This window comes from Primulina eburnea, chromosome 15 (assembly GCF_022965805.1).
Source record: "Primulina eburnea isolate SZY01 chromosome 15, ASM2296580v1, whole genome shotgun sequence".
Taxonomy (NCBI): domain Eukaryota; kingdom Viridiplantae; phylum Streptophyta; class Magnoliopsida; order Lamiales; family Gesneriaceae; genus Primulina; species Primulina eburnea.
In genome coordinates this window covers 24,926,507-24,948,862 of record NC_133115.1, presented here as the reverse complement: position 1 = coordinate 24,948,862, position 22,356 = coordinate 24,926,507, and positions in this window count along the sequence as shown.

The following is a 22,356-nucleotide window of genomic DNA, read 5'->3' as shown; positions in this document are numbered from 1 at the left end:
TGATAAAAGTAGGATTAAGTTGGGGAGTGTTTACGGTAGTAATTAAATAGTTAATAAAATGTTAATGGGACCAAATTTTTAAGTTAAAAAGGATTAAAATGAATTGGAGTCCATTAAGCTTAAAATTAAGCTCATTAAGTCCAAACACATTCCCAAAAAATATTTCGGTTTGGAAAGTTTTTGAAAATATTAGCCGAACTCTCCAAAAGTCCCTCGATTCGATAAAATCTGTGTACCGGATAAAAATACCTAATAAAGACCATTTTTTAAAAATACACTTAAAAACACTCCATATTGATTAATAAAAATTAATCCCTTCATTAAATAATTTTTCTAATAAATCATCGGTCTCTGTCCCTTGTTCGAGCGCGAAATGCAACTAGAAACCCTAATGCATGAACTTTTAAAATATCATGAAATAAATCCTTATGATGCAATCATTATGCATAAAATGCAAAAAAATAATTAAACACAAATTAATGAAATAAACATGCATTTAATGTTTTAAAACAATTTAATAAAATAGCAAAGAAATTTAATAACTTGCATGCACGTGGTTCACGTGGACTTTCAAATTTTCGGGATGTTACAATAAAAGTGCATGGAATATCTGGCCAAAGTATGATGTGTGCGTTAAGGTAAAGAGGTTCCCTAGTTGCACATGCGATTACACTGTTTATACTCAAAGATCTATCACATCGTTATCGAATTTATATACAACACTCGATGAGCCAATAGTTAGAGATTTGATCGAGATATATGAGATAAACTATGTATTTTACGCTAACTATAATTGAGCGCTTCTTACAGACATTATCAGTAATACCTAGATAATTATGAGGTAATATTACTAACGTTATTGCCTTGATTTGATGGATACAATTAGAAACAAATTCTAAGATTCTTATGATCAAATAGTTGATGCGTATAATGAGTCTAATTGGGGTAAGCCTATATAAGTGACACATTTTGTATCGAATCACAATAAATTGTGAACCTATAACTATCTGTATCTCTAAATAATTAAGATTCACACAAGTACTCTTTTCTGTATTTTTATTCAGATAGTCAAATTGAATGTTGAATTTGATGATTGGAGTTTGAAGGAGAGATGACGTTTAAGCTTATAAAGATTTTATGAGCGAATTCTATATTTGGATGTTTTTTAGGGTCAATTCGACTGCTAAAATAATAAACAGGGTTCAGATTCTAATTTGTGTGAACGTAAAATAATAAACAGAGTTCGGATGCTAATTTGTGTGAAAGTATTCCAAAATTGTTAGTTGTCAAATATAGAGACATAGAGTAAGTGGAAGGTTGATTTTTGATTAAATGGTTAAAGTTTTATTTTGCATCATTATAACAAACTATTTAAGAAGAGATATCTCTTCTTGATTTTGGAAATTGAAGACAAAAGTCTCAAGTTGATGGTTCGTACGCAAATTCAAGAAGAGATGTATCCGATTAAAAACAAAAATATATAGAGCCAAATTGTTAATCACTCCAAGGTAAACTTTCATTGAACACCATATGCATGTTTTATATATAAATTCATACTACATCTAAAAAATATTTATCAAAATGTAAATTCCTCATCTTCTTGGATAAGATAAAAACGATACACCAACACAATTACCAATTTACTCTAATCGAAACAAAAAATATTACTGTTCAGAAAAATCAATATTTTCATGGCAAAAACTTGTGTGAGACGGTCTCACGGGTCGTATCTGTGAGACAGATCTCTTATTTGGGTCACCCATGCAAAATTATTATTTTTTATGCTAAAAGTATTACTTTTTATTGTGAATATAGGTAAGGTTGACCCGTCTCACAGATTATGATCCGTGAGACGGTCTCACATGAGACCTACTCGACTTTGAGTGAGTCTCATGTGAGACCGTCTCACGGATTTTAATCTGTGAGACGGGCCAACCCGACCCATATTCACAGTAAAAAGTAATACTCTTAGCATATGAAGTAATACCTTTCAATAGATAATCCAAATAAGAGATCCGTCTCACAAATATGACCTATGAGACCGTCTCACACAAGTTTTTGCATTAGACTTTTAAGTAAATCACATCCATCAATCCCTATCAATCAAATTATTTTTTTAAAAAAAATAATTTTAGACTTGTCCCCATTAAAATTTAATATAAAAAAAATATAAGAGAAGCTTGTGAAGGCCCCCCCTCCTACATGAGTTTTATTTATTGCAAACTAAAACACTGTACAATATTATAGTCGGTCGGTCCCAACCCTTGAATTTTCCGTCACTTAATTAAATTTTCCATCACTTAATTAGTTTAGATAATTTTTCATCGAGCATGTACATTTCCCAAAATACATTCACAACATCAAGTACCAATAATAAAATATAATTACCAATTATTTTTTAAAAAACAATTTACCAAATTTGGTGAATATAAGTACATTGTATAACATATTATAATTTCCAAAATTTAAAAAATTACCAAATTTGTTAAAAAGCATAAGCACACCATTAATTCGTATTATCAAATAGTTCGAAAAAATTCTTAAATTAAAAAAAAATTCAGATTTGGAGAGAAATAAAAAAACTGATAGGTACTTGCTTATAAGAAAAATGAATCATAAATTTCAATGGAACGGATTAAATAATTTAAAAACTTAAAATTGTCGAAAATAATTAGTGACTTACAAGCCTTTCATCATAGGAAAACAAATCAAACATTGAACCATCACAAGTAGGGGTGCCAATGGGGTGAGGACGGATTGGTCATCCTCATCTTTATCTCTTAATTCTATCTCCGCTCTCATACTCGCCCCGATCTCCGTTTTTCAGGTTCGGAGAATACTCGAACCCGAAACCGCGGTGATCAACTTCACATCTTCACTCTCATCCCCATTTCAAAAATATTAATGAGACAAAACAATAACAAGTTTAGGGATTTTCTCAAACCAAAACTTATTATTATCTATTATTATTATTATTATTATTATTATTATTATTATTGATAATATTAATATTAATATTAATATTAAATAACAATATGATTTTATTATTAATATTACTTTCGGGACGGGATCGGATATGAGGTTAGTAATCTCATACCCGCACTCAAACTACTTCGAGAATTTTTTAAAATCTCCAAATCCGAACACAAACCCGAAAAATTGAGATCCCCATCCTCATTTCGAGTTTTTCCAGTGGGGTCTCAAACCTGTGAGAGAAGTTGTCATCCCTAATCACAAGTCTACAACTAGAATAATTCAAAAGATTTTCAAGAAACACGATTTCTTGAAAAATACCACGTAAGAATCTTTATAACAAAAATGTATCAAGCAGTAAATAGAAAATATAGTCTTAATTAAATAGTTTTTTTTTAACAATTAACGATATATATATATATATATATATATATATATATATATATATATATATAAATACCTATTGCAAACAAAAAAAAAAAACCAATATTGAAAATGAAATATATTATTATATATCAATATACTGTTTAATCAAGACTAAATTTCGAAATTTTCCAATTCTAATCAAGAATCATAAAGCGATATGTATAATCAGCAATACAATATTTACTAACAAATATAATAATAATAACATTAATAGTCAACCACTTGTCACTAAATGTAGAAAATCATTATGGATTTCTTGTTTCACTTTCTTGATGAATTCATCACATTTCTTGTTCAATTCATCAGCACTAAACACCTCATGAACATCTTCTCTTCCTTCTTCTTCCCATTCTTCGATCTGATCAGAAACCTGCAACTCTTTCTCTCTGTCACCCATCTCTGCAACAAAACCTCCCTTGTTTCTTCCTTCTTCTTCATGAATTTGCTTCCCTTTTACCGCAGTAATCCCTTGCAACTTGGGCTCCTCGTCTTTCTTTTGCTGATGAAAAACACGTGCCAGACCAACTGGGATTTTTTCCGGAGATTTTCTGACCAAGCCAGAATTTTTTATGATCAAGACTAAGATTCCATTACACAGAAGGAATATGTAGTTTCTCTCGGACTCGAAGGTGAAGAATTTGACAGAAAAGTTTGGTGCAAATCGATCGAAATAGTGAAGGAAGAAAGGGAATAATGAAGACTGAGAAAACAAGAAAGAGAAGACTGAGACAGAGAGTAGGATTTGTACAGATTTTTTTAGACACTTGAATTTCCCAGAATTCATAGTTTTCTTGATCTCGTGTTCGTGTTTTTTGGGAACCCTTTGTGTATATAAATAGGATTAAATAAATATGAGAAATGGGTATGAAAAGAAGAAAACGACAGTCAACCCAAACCCGAGCAAACATGAAAACTATGAACCTGAAGTCGAATTCGAACCAACCCGACCCACCCGATATAATTTTTTTACATGATAAAAATTTATTAGATCAATCACAATAAAAATGTGTACAAACATCACCAATGAACTTTCAAATAATTTTTTTAAAATAATATTATACTAAATAAATATTTGATCCAGCATCCTCATTCATGAATAAATTCATAAATTTGAAATTCTACTCGTAAAAAAATTAAAATATATTTTTAAAAAAATAAATATTATATATAATAGATATTATATGATGAAAATTTATGATATCGATAGATATAAAATAAAAAAAATCCAAACATACAATATATAAAAATCTAGTTAATATTTCTTAATTCTATATTAAAAAATCTTAAAACAAATTTGGGTCAACTCAAGTTGATTCGAACCTGATTATTTTTTCTGGTCATTATTTTGGGTCCAATCCGATTTGAACCAAACCCAAAACCGCTAACCCTAACCTGATTTTTTCGTATCGAATCAGGTCGGATTGGCTCTTCGGGTTCATTTGGACACCTTTAGGGAGACTTTAGAAAGTTTCGGTCGCAAGGTGGATTTATTAATATGTGAACTTGTTGATTCGTATTAAATTATATTAAAAATTTATATGAAACTATAATCATATATAGTTCTTAAAACATGCAGTACTTCACCGACACCATACAATATAAGATGCCGTAAGCAGATGACCCATGTGATCGGTTCAACAAACACTTAATCGATGCTTATTATTTCCAAATTTATTGCTTTGAAATAACCAAATTTCATCTATTCTAATCCGAAAAAGACATTAGAGCAATAACTGATATAATATAAGATATTATTTTTTTTATTTCATCGAAATACTGATAGTATCATATATCTCGGTAGTGTCTAACATCATAACAGTAATGATCAATTACATCATGCCAACATTATTTTTTGATGTTATATCAGTACCCGAGAAAAAGAAATTTGTTGAAAAATAATATTTAAAATGTGTGTATTGAGTATTTGAATGTTGAAAATAAGAGTTGTAAATATTGAAAATTAGTTTGTGATGATGTAGGTAACGATGAATTTATTTTTGGATTATGTGTAAAGAAATTCTATAAATAGTCTCACCATTTGTGAAGAAATTCAAAATTGAGTTGAGAAAAAAATATTATAAAGTGTGTAGTTTGATAATTTTGAGAGTTTGAAATTTTTACATTTTACCATAAATTTTTACTTTCATAACACGTTATCAGCACAAAGCTCTAAAAGTCCTCCATATTTTTCCAAGCTCCAAACACTACAAGAAAATTGATTTATAATGACAAAAATTTAATGAGGGTATGAAAAATGGGTCACTAAAAACATAATTTTTGAAGTTTTTATGAGGGTAAAAAAAACCATTATTAAAGAGTTAAATTATTAGTGACGAATTCTAAATTTCGTAGCTATAGATAACTAATCCCGTCATTATTTGATTACAAAAAAATTCCTCTCATAATTGCCTACAGATTTTAGGCGCCACTTATAAAATTATTTCCCTCTAACCAATTACTCCTAATGAATTTATGCGCATACTATACATAATGTATTTTTATTTTTCATTATTAAAAAAATAAAAATATCTTTTATCCCTTTTACGGTAAAAGTTTTACCCCAAATACAATTATCCCTACATATAATGTATTTCCAATTAGATTTGCTTACATTAATCACTATGCTAACATTTAAGCGAAATAAACATCTAATGATATTTTCGTTACGTCAAAATAAATGAATTATTCAACATTAAATTAAAGTTTTTTTTTATCATTTGATATTAATTTATATTTGAATTTAATTATTCATATATTCGTATTTCATAAATTCATTTTCTAATCCTTTCCTCGATAATATTATTGATAATGTATTTCCAATTACGGTAAAAGTTTTACCCCAAGTTATACAGAATTTATCCCTACATATAATGTATTTCCAATTACCCCAAATACAATTATATTTCTCACTTTCAATTAATTTGTGTAAACCCTCCTCTCCCCTCCCCTCCCCTTCGACGACGAAGTTTTTTCTCTGATTTTTCTCGCCTCTCATAATCGCTTATCTCTCAATCTCGGTGCGACTGAGAGAAGGGGAATCCCAGCGGCGGCGTTTGTGGAAGACGTGTAAGGTTGCCTCTCTCAGTGAAAAGTCGATTTGCACTCCGCCATCGTGTTTCTCCGAGAGAGGTTTGGCTCATTCTGAATCTGAAATTTATTTTATATTTTCATTTCTCTTGTTTTATTGGTCAAAGAAGTTAATTACTGGTGGAGTGAGTCTCATGTGAGACCGTCTCACGGGTCATAATCCGTGAGACGGGTCAACCCTACCCATATTTACAATAAAAAGTAATACTTTTAGCATAAAAAGTAATACTTTTTCATGGATGACCCAAATAAGAGATCCGTCTCACAAATACTACCCGTGAGACCGTCTCACACAAGTTTTTGCCTTACTGGTGAAGTATAGAAGATAATGTTCTTGCTTTAATTTATTTATTAAAATAAACCACCGATAAAGTCCGGCGCTGTATGAGAAATGGCTGTGTGGATTTATCAATGATGCTCGTCGTACTTGTTTGAGAGTGCAAACGATGTTTTAAAATGAGTGGATTGTATACGTGTATATATATTTTATTTGAATTTTTGTTTTACAAATCTATTTGATCTTTTTTTTATTGGTTGTACGTGTGCCAAGGAGATAGAAGCAGTGTTTTTATAACCGGACCGTTAATCGAACCGGTCAAGCCTTAAAAAATGGTTCAACCGGTTCATCCGGTTCCACCGAACGGTCGAACCGGATCAATAAAATTAATATTTTATTTATTTTATATAATAAATAAAATAGTAAAATATTGATTATTTATGTTTTTATAGTTTTTACTTAATTTTTAAGATAAAAATTACAACAAATATCCAAATAAACACCAATTTTTCGGTTTTTCCTGGTTTTAACCGGTTTCCGATTTTCGGTTTTCCGGTTTTTTCCGGTTTAACCGGGTTTTAACCGGTTTTTTCCGGTTAAACCAGTTTTTCGGTTTTTTCCTTATCTCCGGACCGGTCTGGAGGCCGGTTCGCGGTTGAACCGGTCCGACCGGCCGGTCCGGTCCGATTTGGAAAACAGTGGTTAGAAGAACTGGTCCTGTTGTCCTAGTGTCTTGAGGAGAGAAGTAACAATAATGAAGGACACATATCAAAAGAGAAATGAACCTGTAATGTAAGGGATACGACAAGTATAAAATCCTATAAGATTTTTAAACAAAATAACTTATGACACCTCATTATAATAATGTGATATGATATACATAATTATTTAAACATGACTAATATTATATACATCAATTATTACCATAAAATTATACAAATACATATATTTTTTTTTGTACACCAACGGTCATAAACGGTAACAAAACGACTAGTTTTTGCCCTATAAATATGATCTCACAAACACATTCAATCACTCCAACTTTCTCTTCTTCTCTAAAAATCATTCTTCATCAAATTTTTTGAAGAAAAAAGAAGATGGCTTTCTCAAGGATATTTTTAATTATTTTGGTTATCATACTCACGAGTCTTGTATTTATCGGAAAATATCCTCCTCGTATGTTTTTTTTTTTATTTTTACGAATGCTTGTACTTGTTTTTTATCCATTACTTTGTATTGCAATATTCATTAACTAATAAAATGTATCGTAATTTTTTAGTACCATCATGTCGAACATGGCAAAGCTCGAATTCATTGCTCTTGATATGACGGAGAAAAATTATATGCCATGGACTCTCGATGTAGAAATGAATTTTTAGTCATTGGATCTAAGTGAGACCATAAAAGAAAATGGCATATCGACATCACAAGAAAAGACAAAAGCCATGATATTTTTGCGTCGACATCTCGACGAGGGATTGAAATGTTAATATCTAATTGAAAAAGATCTCATGGCTTTGTGGAAGAGATTAAAAGAAAGATTCGAACATATAAGGGAAGTTATACTTCCGACCGTCTGGGATGAATGGAATACACTGAGATTCCAAGATTTTAAAAAAGTCAGTGATTACAATTCGGCAATGTATAGAATAATCTCGCAATTAAAATTCTGTAGGCACGAGATTACTGAATTGGAAATGCTTGAAAAAATATTTTTCACTTTTCACGCATCGAATATAACTCTACAACAACAATATAGAGTGCGTAGATTTTCGATATATTCTGAACTTATCGCCTGTCTCCTTGTGGCGAAAAAGAATAATGAGCTGTTAATGAGAAATCATCAGGCACGACCCACTGGTTCAATGAAATTTCCTGAAGTAAATGTCGTAAACAAAGGAGGAACATCTCAAAGTATGAGGCAAAGGATCAAGCTTGAATTTAAATATGGAAAACAAAATCAAAGTTATAAACAAGATTTTGGTCGAGGACGGAATCGAGGTCGTGGTCGTGGACGTGGACGTGGAAGTGGTCGTGTTCGTGGACACGGCCGTGGTTTTGAAAATAATCGAGATAGTAACTTCTATAACTCATCTCAAAAGAACGTCCCAAATCATCCACTGAAAAGGCATTATGAGAATACAAGTGTTAATGAGAATCACTCAAAAAGATTTGAAAGTTCTTGTTTCAGATGTGGTACTCTAGGACATTGGTCCCGTATTTGTCGAGCCCCTGAAAACCTTTGCAAACTTTATAAAGAATCACTAAAGGGGAAAGAAAAGAGACTAACTTTACTGAACACAGTGAACCTTTGAGTGATTCAACTCATTTTGATGCTGGAGATTTTCTGATTGATTTCTCAGACAATGATCAATTTTGCTGGTGGAATAAATATGTAAAATATTTTATTTTTCCATGTACTCGTATGATAATGTTTTATCGTGTGTTATATTTTATACATATGTATTGTATTGTATTTTATTTTTATAAATGTATTGTCAGTAATTTTATTTCATTGCATATTTTTTTTGAAGTTCAAATATGGAAAATGTTATGAACAAAGCTGAAGTTTGCATACCCGATAGTGATACAACGCACAGTATCCTCCGAGATAAAAGATATTTCTTGGAACTAAAACCAACAAAAACAATGGTGAATACAATATCAGGTCATGTAGACTTGATTAAAGGTTGCGGTAAAGCACAATTTTTGTTATCTAATGGTACAAATTTTTTTTTATCAATGATGCTTTGTATTCACCACAATCAAAAAGAAATTTGTTGAGTTTTAATGATATATATTCCCATGGGTATGATACTCAAACAATGAATGAAGGTAATGAGAAATATATGTCTTATCACATATAAATCAGGAAAGAAATATGTGATTGAAAAACTACCAATGCTCCATACTGGATTGCATTATACACATATAAGTCCCACTGAATCAAACACAGTAGTTGATAATTCTTCAATATTAACCAATTGAAATGATCGATTAGGATATCCTGGTTCAACAATGATGCGAAGAATTATAGAAAATACACAGGGTCATCCGTTGAAAGACCAGAAGATCTTTCAAAATAATAAGTTTCAATGTAAAGCATGTTCTCTTGAAAAACTTATTATAAGACCATCAATAGCCAAAATCCAAACTGAATAACCAATGTTTCTTGAACGTATTCAGGGTAATATTTGTTGACTAATCCATCCACCATGTGGACCATTCAGATACTTTATGGTATTGATTGATGCATCCAGCAGATGGTCACATGTATGTTTATTGTCAACTCGAAATGTTGCATTTGCAAGATTACTTGCTCAAATAATAAAATTGAGGAATCAATTTCCCGATTATACAATCAAGAAAATTAGACTTGATAATGCTGGTGAATTTACTTCCCAGACTTTCAATGATTATTGTATGTCTATGAGAATCATTGTTGAGCATCATGTTGCTCATATACATACACAGATTGGATTGGCTGAATAATTGATTAAACGTCTGCAAATAAAGACCAATGATTATGAAAACAAAGCTCCTTATTTCTATATGAGGACATGCAATTTTACATGCCGCTGCATTAATTCGCATCAGACCAAGTGCATATCATAAATACTCCCCATTGCAGCTTGCATTTGGTAAAGAATCAGACATTTCTCATCTGAGAATTTTTGGATGTATGGTGTATGTGTCTATTACACCAACTCAATGAAAGAAAATGGGACCTCAAAGAAAGATTGAAATTTATATCGGTTATGATAGTCCATCAATCATTCGATATCTTGAACCTTAGACAGACGACGTGTTCACAACACATTTTGCTGATTGTCATTTTAATGAGAAAATCTTCCCAATGTTAGGGAGAGAACAGAAACATACCGAAAAAGAAATTACATGGTATGTATCATCATTATTACATCTGGATCCAAGAACAAAACTATGTGAAAAAGATGTACAGCAAATTGTACACTTGCAAAGAATAGCAAATCAAATACCAGATGCATTTGCATACACAAAAGGGGTGAATAAATCATATATACATGATGCAAATGCTCCTGCTCGAATTGAAATTCAGAAGAAACAAATTGAAAATACTCATGATGTCATTAAACGCCTGAAGCGTGGAAGGCCAGTCGGTTCCAAGGATAAAAATTCTCGAAAAAGAAAATTCATAGAGAAATACGATGATCACAAAATAGAGAATGATGTTCCTGAAGAAACACATGATGATGAAAATATTCTGTAAGAACCACAAACTGACGAGAATCGTGAAATCTCTATCAATTATATTAATACTGGAAAAATATGGAACCGAAAAGATATAGAAGAAATTGATGATATATTTCTTATAATGTGGCAATCAATATCATAAATGATAATGAAGATCATGAACCAAAATCTTTTGGTGAATGTAAAAATCATCAGGATTAGATAAAATGGAAAGATGCCATCCAGGTTGAATTAGATTCGCTAAATAAACGTAATGTTTTTGGACTTATAGTCCTTACACCTGAAGGTGTAAAACCCGTTGGATACAAATGGGTTTTTATTCGAAAGAAAAATGAGAAAAATGAAATAGTAAGATATAAAGCTCGACTTGTTGCACAAGATTTTTCTCAAAGGTCTGTAATTGATTATGAGGAAACATATTCTCCCGTGATGGATGCAATTACGTTTCGATATTTAATTAGCTTGGCGGTATCTAAAAATTTAGAAATGCGTCTTATGGATGTTGTTACATCTTACTTATATGGATCACTTGATAGTAATATATATATATGAAAATCCCTGAAGGATTTAAGATGCCTGAAGCACAAAGTTCAAAACCCAGAGAATGTTATTCTGTGAAATTACAAAGATCATTATATGGGTTAAAGCAATCCGGTCGAATGTGGTATAATCAACTAAATGATCACTTGATGAAAAAGAGATATGTAAATAATTCAATATGAAACGTTTGCCCTTTTTATTGCTTTAAAAGTACTAGATTTTTTTTTATAAACACTCAATTTTTTGGCCATTTACCTTTACCTCATGAATATGTTTTATTAAAATATTTTACCACTTTAAAATAAAACATCATCCATCTAACATTTTTAAAATCAAGTGCACTAGTCATAAAATAAAAACGTCAACTATTTTACCAACCTAAAAAGCAATAAGTTTGAAAAGTATAGCCCATACTAAACCTCTCAAAAAGCATAAATAAATAATTTTAAAATCTATAACATAAATCATGAACCACAAATCATAATGTGGAAAAAGTAGAAGCGCGGGTCCTCGGGTTGTGTGCACCTTCAGTCCAGTCAAATCATCTGTCAAGAGCTCCCTCAACCTCACCTGCATCCATCACACCTAGTGAGTCTAAAGACTCAACACACCATAATCTTGTTAACAAGTAATACATAATACAGTCAACATATAACGGTGAAAAATACTTGTACTTAAAATATCGTTTTCATGAGGATGCTTAAACTCAAACATAAACATTTTCGTAAACCTTTTATGACGCATTATCTTTAAGCATAACATTTTTATGACATGCATAACATAAACCTTAACATTTTTTCTTTTTCCTCAACATGACCTGACGTAAAACATTTTTCATGATCATAAATATTTTTCCTTTTCCTTTTCCTTTTCTTTTTGTTGAATTCAGATCGTTAATTATGACTTTCCTCATCATGACATAAACCTCAAAAGTCGATGGATCCATCTACATGAAACCGCAGTACTGGGCGGCGGAGGACACCAGCAACACTCTCACCGGTCAACTGGGCCCTGGCCTATCCTCATCGAATAGAAATACGATCGTCGGGGCTCACTCTGGGGCCTTCTCCCATAAATTGGCTCCCTCTGGGCCTTCTCCCCTCACAATATTTCCATTCTTACCTCATATCCTCATATTCAAGAAGTTGTGTCATACTTGAAGAAAGAATTTGAAATGAAGGATCTTGAAAAAACAAAGTATTGTCTGGGTTTATAAATTTAACAAAAAGAATGTAGAATATTTGTTCACCAGAAAAATTATACAGAAAAGATTCTTAAACGTTTTCATATGGATAAATCAAATCTTTTAAGTACTCTAATGGTTGTTAGATCATTAAACATAGAAAAAGATCCATTCCGTCCATGTGAAGATAATGAAGATATTCTTGGTTCAGAAGTATATTTAAGTGCTATCGGTTCCTTTATGTATCTTAAAAATTGTACAAGACCTGATATATCTTTTGCCGAAAATTTATTGGCAAGATTTAGCACATATCCAACAAAGAGACACTGGAACAAAATTAAACATATATTCCGTTATCTACGAGGAACAAAAGACTTGGGACTTTTATATTCAAAAGATGCTAATCCAAGTATAATTGGTTATGCCGATGCTGGATACTTATCTGATCCACACAAGGTACGTTCCCAAACTGGTATTTATTCGTGGAGGCACTGCAATTTCTTGGCGTTCACAGAAACAAACGCTCGTAACAACTTCATCAAATCATGCCGAGATTATTGTACTACATGAAGCAAGTTGTGAATGTGAGTGGTTAAAATCAATTACCCAACATATCCAAATCTCATGCGGATTATAATTTGACGAGAAGCCTGTGTTACTATATGAAGATAATGCTGCATGTGTTGCTCAAATGAAAGAAGGATACATAAAAAGTGACAGAACTAAACATATACCTCCTAAGTTCTTCGCATTCACCAAGGAGTTTGATAAGAATAAATGTATTGATGTTCGTCACATTCAATCAAGTGAAAACTCATCAAATCTTTTCACAAAGACACTTCATATGACAATATTCAGAAAGCACATATATCATATTGGTATGCGGAATCTACGAAATTTGTGAAGAATTGTTCATGTCAACATGAGGGGGAGTTTACGTGACTGCACTCTTTTTCCCTGACTATGGTTTTTATCCCAATGAGTTTTTCCTATTAAGGTTTTTAATGAGGCAGTATAAAAACACTTAATGAAGACAATTATTATAATCATCATCACAGGGGGGAGTGTTGAAAAATAATATTTAAAATGTGTGTATTGAATATTTGAATGTTGAAAATAAGAGTTGTAAATATTGAAAATTAGTGTGTGATGATGTATGTAATGATGAATTTATTTTTGGATTATTTGTAAAGAAATTCTATAATAGCCTAACCATTTGTGAAGAAATTCAAAATTGAGTTGATAGAAAAAATATTATAAAGTGTGCAGTTTGATAATTTTGAGAGTTTGAAATTTTTACTTTTTACCATAAATTTTTACTTTTTCATAACAAAACTAACTTATTGTACTAATATCTAATTATTATTAATTAGAAGACCAAAATTTAATAAATGGAAATTAACTTTGCTATTTTATGTAATATTATATTACTTACTATTAATTTTTTATTTTGATCCATTTTTAATATAGAATTATTAATAATTACGAAATATGCATGTCGAATTAAAATTAAGTACCTACAAAAATTAGATGAAACTGTTTAAATAATGTTAGGATTGAAAAAAAAAAATTAAAGAGGAACTCAAATTGTGTGGGCAACTCAAGTTGATATTTCATTCAAAACTAAGTACAAGAGCAACTAAACAAATCAGTGCGGAGAAATATCTCGAAATACAAAGTGAAAATTAAATACTCAGATCAGATTGGATAAAATAAAGACTTTAGGTAAATAGGGACGATTATTTGTTTATGGAAGTTCGAAAACCAAGCATTTACATCTCTCTTTCTTTTGTTTCTAGAAGAATTTCACTAGAAGATTTGATCAGTACAAACTCAATTCAGCTCGATTCATCAATCCTAATGAACTCAACCTCCTAGCAACTACTTCCACAAATTTTAATATGTTCTGAAACAAACATATGACAGTTACAATCATTCTCACTAAACAACTAAGTTGTGTGTACAAATGCTAAGTGATAACAGATTGTGCATAAAGTGATCCTTATGGTGATCTGATAAGAAATTTTGCATATGCAATAACAGGTTGAATATGAAACTTTATAGAGATGTTGAGTTAGAAAATGCTTAATACTAATCAATGTAACGGTCTTCTTCCTCAATTATGAAGCATCTCATTTTATATGTGTTGGTACTCAACGTTAACAAATAGATATGGATCTAAGAGATGTATTGGATGTACTGGACGCCCAACAATTATGCAGAAGGTGCCTCATGCCCGAAAATTTGGGACACTAGCTGAAAGAGGTAACCAATGATTCCTTTACTTTGTCCTTGTTGATGTTAGAGTAAGTGTATAGCGAGCCAACTTGTGGCTTGGGATTTATTGAATTTTATGTAAAAAGTTTTTTATTTTAAATATTTTACGATTTTATCCAATTGTAGCATTTATTTTATTTGTATACTCGTGTAAGCTGCATAGTTAAATTTTTTGAATATACAATAGGCAATATAAGGTCTTTCTCGCAATGTAAGATCATGAAACTCATTACGAAGCATACCTAATATTTTAAACATATTCTATTCGATTCAGCAACCTAGAATAAATATAAAGGTCGCTTGAACTTGAAACTAGCATATGTGATGTAAACATCATTTTTCTTTGGTATTTGCATGGAGATGTCCATTCATACAGATGAGTTACCATTTGATGATGCACTGAACAACCCTCTCTCAGACTTTCCAAGTAGTTATCATTTATTGAGTGAAATAACCCGCAATTATAATCGCACAACATTAGTCCTTTGACCCGAGATAACATCGAGGCTCTACGTACTAGTATGCACTTTGATCCGTTTACTGAAACCACTGAGATTCGTCAAGTGGTGAGGTTAGGTGTAGTGTTGATATACGTAGGAGCCAATGCATTATAGTAGAGGATTCACCTCTAACCTACGGATGTGGATATCATATGTGATATGATTAGTCAAGTGATATGATTAGTTAATAATGCAATTAATTTCAGGCTAGAGTAAGAACTGTGTATTTTGGAAATGTCTTTCCTCATTTCACATACCATGTCACTGTTATTACTAAAAAATATATCACATCGTTATCAAACTCATTTGTAACTCTTGTTATACCAATGATTGTGGTTTTATCAGGATATATGACTGGAACAGACTGCATTGTACGCTAACCATAACTTAAGGTTCTTACAGGCACTATCAGTGATACCTAGGGATCATGGGACGATGCTACTAGACGCTCTTACCATGATTTGATGGGTACAATTAGACTTGAGTTCTGACGTTCTTGATCTTGGTGATGATGAAAAGAATGTGGATAATTAGAGTAAGTCCGAATAAGAATAAATGTTATTCTGAATCACAGTGAAATTGTGAACCCACAGCTAGCTGTATCATTATACCATCGAGGGTCACACAAGCATTGAATTATGTGTTCTCATTGAGATAGTAAAATTCAAAGAGTTTTATTTAGCGAATGTAGCTTGATGGAGATAAAAAAATTTCCTATAAAAATTTTATATGTTGATTTCATGTAATGGAAGATGTGAAAATTATCTTAACAACTATTAAATGAGGTGAATGAAATTGTCTATTTTAGTTATAGAGTTTACAAAATTGGCAACTGCTAAAAATAAATCTGTGAAAATTTTGATGTTTGAAATTTTCATTTTTCATTATCTGAACAAGATTTTTATCATCGACACGTCAGTGTTGTCTGATCGTCGATCGAGGTTATAATGCGTTCTCAATTATTTATTTAGTAAATTTAGAATATATTAATTAAATGATATTATTAGTAGTGATGAATACTAAGTGCAAAATTCTCATGAAACATTCTAGAAGAGTCTAGTCTAGAATAGATTAATTAATTAATTGGATAATTAAATAATTGTTATTTAATTTAAATCATTAATAAATATATGTATATATATATGCGTGTATATGTATATGTGTGTGTGTGTATATATATGCGTGTGTATGTATATATGTGTGTGTGTGTGTCTATATATATATAAACAAAAGGATAATGAAAATATAAAAATATTGAGAAGCAATACATAAAAACAAAAATCCATATTTTATGTCTTATAAAATAATTTAAAATATTTAGTAACGTTTATTTTATTTCACTATATTTAGATGTAGTCTCAAAATCCTCTATCTGTTATATTCGATCAAAACAAGCTAACCAGACCAAATTACAAAGACTGGTTGAGGAATTTAAAAATTGTTCTAAATTTCGATAAAATAGCATATATGCTCAACAAGGCACCTCCAAAACGACTGTTGTCAGTGCTCCTGCTAAGGAATTGGCTAAGCTTGAGAAATTATGGACCATGATTCGCAAGCTAATAGCTATATGATGGTTTCTATTCAAACAAGTTGCTGAGGCTGTTTGAGGAATATGTGAATGTTGATGACATTTATGGTAACCTAAAAGAGTAGTATGATGAATAAACATGTCCATTAATCCATGCTACTGTCAAGGGACTCATGACATAACGTGAGAAAAACCTTGGTCTATGAGCATAGTGTGATGATGATTGGGCTCAGAGGGGATTTAGTGGGCCTGGACCTTGTCATCTACGACAAATTGTCTACGAACATTCGGTTAATGTCACTGCTGCCCTCGTTTGATGGGTTTGCGGTAAATTTCAATATGAACAAGTTGGAGGTTAACCTTGAAGAGTTAGTCAATATGCTTACTACATATGAAACCGCCATCAGGAAAGAAAAACATGTTTTTCTCGTGGGCTCCTCGTCTGGGGAGGAGAAAGGCTCACAAGGGAACGGAAAAAATTGTTCTGCTCTATCCAAGTAACACAAACCCATCAAGATGCAACCTTCAAACACTTTTAAAGGGACTACGAAGCCCGATAAGGTAGAAGATATTTGCTTCTGCTGCAAGAATCTTGGAATTTGGAAGAGCAACTGCAAAGAATATCTGGCGCAGAAGTGTTCGGGAAATGATAAGTTTAATACTGAAGTAAATATCTCAATTAATTCAAATTCCAGGGTATTAGATACTTGATGTAGTTCTCATCTATGCAATGACTCGTAGGTGATGACAAGAAATAGAAGATTAGAGGATTGTGAGACCTTCCTAAGAATGAGCATTGGACCAATGGTTTTAAGACCACGTGGAATGTGCATATGATCTGTTGTATTTTATTCATATTGTTTTGTGTGGCCCGCTAAGGGTTAGAACAAAATATGGTCAATCCTACTTCATTACCTTTACTAATTACTTTTCGATGTATTGGTATGTGTATTTAATGAAATATTTTAAACCTCATATTAACCCTATCGCTTATAGAGCTTGTGGTGGCCCGTTCTCCTGATTTATTTTTAGTTATCAAACAACCGGGAATTATTAGTATGAACAACGAAAACGAGTAAAAAATTTCCATTTTGGGCCTACAGAAATTTCGGCATAACCTCCTCATAAATAGGACATACAAAAAATTCCAAAACAACACAACCAACATTTATACTCGAAAATAGAGTCCCATAAAACAAACAGAATACCAATCGCACGCAGAGCCATCCATGCTCGATCACACCAAATAAGATCCAACACTCAATAATACAACCATACAAATACACGAGGAATATCTTCGGAAAATGACTCAATATATAGTATAAATATTTGGGGACTCCCAACTCAAATTGACTCACTGGCCTCCATAAGAAGACGCTCCACCAGCTGCATCAAAACCACCTGTATAACCTGCTATGGAATCACAAAAAAAGCCACGACAGCCCCGAGGGACAAGTTTACGGTTTTTCGAATGCCTAATCCTTAACCAAACCATTTTAATTCGGTCCGGTTTGGTTTTTTTGTATTACGGTTTGGTTATTACGGTCGGTTATTACGGTTTGTGTAATAAATTTAGTTATAAATAAAGTTGTACGTTATAAATTTAAAAAAAAATATAATAAAAAACCACAATCAAATTTGTTTGATTATCTTACAAAAACCAAAATAAAGTAATCAAAAATAGGCATAGCTATCATTCGTGTTACCAATTTGTCAAGTATCTCACAAATATCAAAATAATAAAAATTACAGCAATGACAATTATAAGCAATTTGGAATTTGGATATATTGATAGTGAATAATTCCAGCAATGGATTTATCAACTCTTGCAATAAAAATTCTCATGTGTATGGAAATTAAAATATCAACACATTATAAAAAGAATAAGTTCATATAAATTAGATCAACTTAACAAACCTGATTGCAAGTCACAACTATATATCAATAATGCAAGAATCTCTTCCATCATTGATAAAATCTAGAAAAATTTAAAAACAAGTATCATCAACCGATAAAGAATAAAATAATTATAACATTAAAGATATGAGATATATAAATTAGAGAGCAGAGAACTACCAAAGCAACACATATTTCTTCTTCTCCAATCTAGACTTGTGTTGTTGGTTTATTGAAAAGGAAATGTGTGAAGCAAGACACAAGCACAACAATTCAACAAAGGTGTGCGACTGCGGCTGAAATTTTGAATGTCAAAACCTACGTGGGACAGTTTGGTTTATTTTACATTAAGTTGGGACATGTTTGGCGACAATAAATAAAAAAAAACAAATAAATAATTGGTTTTTTCGGTTTTTTCGTTTTTTTTTTAAAAAACGTGACGGAAAACCGAAATGCGTAATATAGAAACGAAACCGGTCAATAACAAAAAAACGCACGTAAAAACGAATTTTACGTCGGCGGTTTTTTCGTTTTACCGAATTTGAAACCCTCGACAGGTCAACCCCGTCAAAGATCAAATAAATTACACCAAAAGTAATTACTGCATGATGTACCAAAATCCGGGTTCAATTGGATGAAGAAACATGCACAATTGTGCCACTGCAGGGGTGTGACGTGTCAAATAGCCCTCCAGGCCCTGCACATATCTACGTCAGGGTGTCAGTCTGCACAACTTCTCGACCCTTCGCTAGTCATCAGAGGTGTGACGCTTAACGCCTTCGACTCTGATGTCTACACAACTCATCCAAGAGTAAACAGAAATCTCGGAAACAACGGAGTCATGGCTCGATATGAATTAGAGCTCAACAATGCATATAAATCCACATATTATTCCAATATATTTAAAAAACTCACATTTATTTTAAAAAATTGAGGAATAATCTTAAAATACACCAAAAGAGCACATAAACACATAATTCTCATAAAATGACATCAATTAAATTACACGTCGTTATAGACGCTGTTGGAGCATTTCATGTTCCCAATCTTAATTTTGATGTTAAAAAAACTTGTTATTTTATTTCTAATAATTTTACCTAAGTGCGCAGAAACTGAAACTTTTCAGGACTCAAACTGATCAGTTATCGACCCAAAACTGAATCTATCGAAGAATTCAAAATAAAAGTATCAACTGATTAATCGAACTGAACCAGTTCAAATGATGAATCATAACCCAGTTCAACTGATTCTCCAGATGATAGGTGGTTCAGCAGAAGACCTTCAAAAGCCCAGCCAATTGATTAATAGTTCTACTGATGAAAAGCCCAGCTGACCAGTTCAACTGAAAGAGTGAAATCAGTTCAACTGACGAGTCAACTGATTTCACCAGCCCAACTGAAGATCAGTTCAAATGACCATTTCAGAGCATTAGTTAGAACCAATCAATTCCAGAACTCGACAAGCTTATTAATGGGATCCAGCTGTGCACAAAGGTACAAAATCATCTGTACTATAGATAGTAAAATAATGGACGTTGCAGCAAAGCTTAAAGACAAAATGTTCCAGAATGGCTGTCCGAAAGGTCGAAGCACAAATTTCAAGGAACACATTCAAACTGCAACGATCTCATGTGACGAGTCTTGATATACGGTCACATTACTGCTATAAATACAGACCAAGACCATAAAAAAACTTACATGAACAAGAAGTAGAAAAACAATAGAGAAAATAAGGGCATTCTTATTGCATATCAGCTTACAAGAAGCAATCAGCCCAGTCGAGGGAACACTTCAAGTTATATCAGCTTAGTGTAGAAGCTTATTTCTCTCAGTGTACACACTCACCACCACTCAAAATACCGTCTTGCACAAAGACTTAAAACTTGTGTATGTAATCTTTGACACACAGATGTTAAACAAGTGTAGGCTAGAAGGTGATGCCTTCAGTCTAGACTAGGAGTTTAGTTAGGCAGTGGTTAAGATCTAAGCTTGGTGGGTTTGTACAAGGTGTTGTATAAATCAAAGTCTTCTAGTAAATCCTACCAGAGGTGGTAGAAGGGGTGACGTAGGAGCATTTGAAGTCTCCGAACATCCATAAACATATCTTGTGTATTATTTTCTTAACTGTGTTTTAAACCTGCTTGATCAGTTCAGTTCTGTCCATAGCTGAACTGATAGAAGCCAGAATTGATTCCCAATATTTCAGTCTATGAGTTTACAAAAGTTATTAGATTTTAAAATCTTTCAGTTTTTCTTAACGAATGTTACTTAGAGTTTTTTCTTCTTGGTTTGAAACCAAACTCGATCTAATTCATTGGTGTATACATTATTAGAAAACGAGCTATTGAAGCTCATTGAGAATACTGTGTTTGAAGCACCCGCAGGTGATCGAACCAATCCATCAATTGGTAACAGAGCTTGCTGTTCTAAGAAGAACATTTGAAAAATGACTAAAATTATTTTACTTTAAAATAATTTTAAAATATATATAAAAGTACTTTATATTATTTTCAAAACTATTTGAAAATGTTTATCTAACGCTCATTGCGAAGAGTAGAGTGGATTGGCTCTATAATTAACATTCTAGCAACTTCACTCGAATCAGAGCTTTGGGATTTTAATCAGCCTACAAGGGTATGAGTCATACATGTTGGCTATTTAGCAAAACTGATTAGAGGAAAAGTTTTCAGCGGCCAACCTACCAGTTGAAGCTGATCAACAGATGAAGCCCAGCTATGTTAAGATGTTGGATGATTAAAGTTGAGCTTAATCATCAGCAGTATACCACCGCTTAACTGCCATATCAGATCATGTTGATGATCAATGCGGTTCAACATTAGCTGAGTCCAGTTTGAGTCAGCCCGACCAGTTTGGCAACACAGAGATCATGTCCAAGGCAGCTAGCTCTTTGTCTGGGAAAGGGACTCAAGATCGTTGCAACACTTCAAGATTTCAAGGCAATCCGTTCTTGTTATATTCAGTTCTGTCATGCATAAACTGATTGATATTTGATTTGTTTTAATATATGCTATTGTAATAGCAATTTTCCTTTATAATTGATGGTGTACTTAAATGTATAATAAAAGAGAAATCTATTAGATTAAATAAACATCATGTTTATTCAATTATGTTTCTATGTGATTGAGCTGATATCTCAAGCTTACTTGTCTAAACTACTTGAATGATTAAAGTTGCTAAATTTTGGCGTAGATAATTATTTTTAAACAAGAGTTTTTAATTCAGTTAGTGAGCGGGAGCTTTACTTCCCTTGAACTGAAAAATGTCTTAAATTCTTTTTAATTTTTTTTTCAGTTATTGTGGGGGACCTTTCTTATCTCTCGAACTGAATTTTTATTTTGTAATCGTTTTTTTTAAATGTTTTGATTCTCACAAGGGGGAGAATCAGTTAAAATTTTAATCATCTATATTTTAAA